Here is a 3535-nt window from a genome sequence, read left to right on the forward strand (position 1 = left end):
GCCAGTAGTAGAATATACGTGGTTTTGTTTCAGCTTATGTAAACCTGGCCTATTTTCTCCTGGCATTAATCCGCACGTTAATTTCTTCCACCCAGAAGCACGCCGGCCACGGTGGTGAACGCTTGGCCAACCGTTCCTTAGCCTTCGCCGCGTTGGAGAACGTTGTACGCCGAGTAAGAAGTTTTCAGCAACTAAGGTCAAGACAATATTTCAAATTGGTTTACCACGATCAATTGGAAAACGCTTTAAATTCGAAGGAAGAGGAAAGAAATTGACGTATCTTAAAAGGAAAATATTAGTTTTTTGATATTTATCAATACTGACAGCGACGAACGAATCGAGATTCACGGAGAGCACACGAACGCTGATGATTTCAATTGGCGACGACGCACGCATCATCATAGTTAGTATATTTCGTTTTGTAGCTTTATCGAACGGTGTCCAGTCGAGGTGAAAAATCATATTAGAAATCTCGAGGCTCTAAACAAGATAACAAAGTGTTAACAAATTATGCAGGATTTAGCAAATATGAACAATGTCGAAAATAAGAAACCTTCAGCTTAACTTCGAATTTATCCTCCTATTCCAATTTAACAATATATTTTTCTTACAGAACTTCGATACTACGATTTTAAATATGAAAATAAAATATATATAATAAAGATATCCTAACAATTTATCCTCCTATTGCAATTTAATAATATACTTTTCTTACAGAGCTTCATTGTATGTTTGAAAAATGTACCTTTTTATCGCATGTTAGCTTTAATTAATTCTAAGATCGAAAACTGTACCGAGTATGAAGTGAGCGTGAACGAGTGTCTTAACTTTAAGTAGTTCGTAAGATAAAATAAGTTAGCATAAGACAATAGAAAATATTCTATTCATCCGCCGATGGACGTCGTGGGACGCGTGCGTTTTACCTTTAAGTAATCGTATAAAACTATTCTAAGATATTCTAAGGATTCTAAGATAGAAAAATTGTACTGAATACCATGTGCGCGCTCTCTTACAGAGATACGCGACTCATTCGTAGCATAATTAATACAATACCATCTACATTTTCAACATCTTATTAAGGAAGAGTACGAAATTTTTAGAGTTTAAATGTTGCATTGGGAATGAGAAAATGATTAGAGTTGCGATTTAAAGTGAAATACAAGACACTCTTTTTGATAAAAGTATCTATTTCCTTTGCTACGAATGAGAATCGCGTATCTCTGAAGATAGAGAGCTGCCAGTAGGGCATGTGTTTTTGTCGGGTCCCTTGCGTAGTCACCTCCTCGTGGTGGGACCTGGTAATTGGTATCCTTTTCCAAAGAAAATTCTCACTTTTGCAAAAGGATACCAAGCTAAGAACTACGCGTACCCGTCGACACTCTGATTCTCACACACAGTTGAAAGTTTGAACTTTAAGTAGTTCGTAAGATAAAGTAAGTTAATTCTAAGATAGAAAATTGAACACTATGTGCGCGTTTCTTAATAAAATACCTTGAAAAATTATTCAGATTCTATGGTAGATATGAAAGTTCCATTTAACATGAAATTTTAACATCGATCTGTCAATAGCAAATTAGCAATCAATTGCCTACGAAACACAAAGAAGAATTTCTTCAATTTTCTGACATAAAATTTCACAAGAAGTAGCAGTAAAGGAAGATTAAATAAGAAATGCAATTCTGTGACAAATTTTTCCCAAACAGTGTTTTTAATATGTTACACAATAAAAAGTTACATTACGTGGTAAGATACTGTATCTCATTTTATATATTTTACTTTTCAAACATTTGTATCAGACTTTTCTGCGATTTTTCAATTGCATTACGCATTACTGCAATAATTTCTATCGTTACATTTAATGTATAGCCGTCGAGCGAGACGGACACCCCAGTACCATAGCAGCCGCTTATAGTTATAATATAATACATTTCGGTTAATAGCCTATCCTGTGTTACATTTATTTAAGTTGTGCCAACACATCAAAATTTAAGGAAACGTTTATTAAATCATTATTTAGGATATGTATTTTACGTACTATAATGAGTTTATATAAAAATGATGGGAAGTGTAAAGGTTAATTATATACGAAAAGTGTGTTCATTTTTCAACCGAAGCTAACTATGTATAGGGCACACAAACAATTCCTCCTGACTCTTCAAATTTACTATTCCATCCTACGTTCACTTGGACAACAAGTAAAGAGAACAAAGGAGCAAAGAAACAGTCTTCTCTCGATTCATCATCGATTGGAACGTGCTTCCGGCACGCTCGATCGCCTTTCTATAATAGCGACGGGAGACAATGTACGAAGCTAGTTAAACGCTTTCACCCATCGATAATATTTTTCGTTAAACTTCCAACTTACTTTTCCCAATCTATCTATGCCAAAACGTGCTTACTAAAGTGTCGTATCGGTTGCACTACTTCGATCAGGATAATACGCCAAAATGTTTCAATAATCTTTTATTAAATGTTCCAATAATAGTGTTTTTATTAAATTTCTAACTTCATTTTTCAAATTTATCAATTTCAAAATATGTTTGCAAAGGTACCATATTAGTTATACTACTTTGATCACAATAATGCGGTAAAACATTCTAATATTTTTTAACAAGTGTTCCAATAATGGTATTTTTATCAAATTTCTAAGTTATCTTCTCAAATGTATAAATTTCAAAGTATGTTTAAAAGGTGTCATATCAGTTACACTATTTTGATAAGAATAACGTGGCAAAATACTTCAACATTCTTTATCAAATTTCTAATATATCATAAATTCCAATAATAATATCTTTATCAAATTCCTTACTCTCTTTTTCACACCTATCAATTTCAAAACATGTTTACAAAATTATCATATCAATTACACTACTTTTATCGCAGTAATACGCCAATATTTCACATACTGCAGCAATAACACTTTTATCAAACTTCTAACTCACTTTTTACAAAGTGTCAATTCCAAGACAAGGTTAAAAAATCGTACCAATTGCACCACTTTTCCAATAAATTATTTAAAATAAAAGCTCTCACGCAATACAGCTTCAAAACTAATTAAAATTTTTGCACCACACGAAAAAGCAATCTTCTCCAACCTAAACACATTTACAAAATCATACCAATTACACTACTTTTCCAATAAATTATTTCAAATAAAAACTCTCACAAAACTGGTTAACATTTTTGCACGACACATCGGATCAATTTTATCCAACAAAAACACATTTACAGAATTATACCAATTACACTACTCTTCCAATAAATTAATTAAAAAAAAACATTTTCGGACAATACACCTTCAAAAGTGATTAAAATTCTTCACCACACTTTTCTCCACCCTATTAATACCGAGCCGACATCCGCAAAGTTCGTGTCATTTAAACACCTCCGCCTGCTTCTTCGAGAAAAGGTCAGAAAAACGCATCGTTATCGAAGGGGTGTCGTTCGACCCCCGGATAAAATTAATCGTATCCCCGTCAAACCCATTCAGCGATTTAAATTTTAAACGGCAGAGCTCCGCTTCTTTTGTCTAATT

The sequence above is a fragment of the Habropoda laboriosa genome, unplaced genomic scaffold, assembly GCF_001263275.1.
Source record: "Habropoda laboriosa isolate 0110345459 unplaced genomic scaffold, ASM126327v1 scaffold107, whole genome shotgun sequence".
Lineage (NCBI taxonomy): Eukaryota > Metazoa > Arthropoda > Insecta > Hymenoptera > Apidae > Habropoda > Habropoda laboriosa.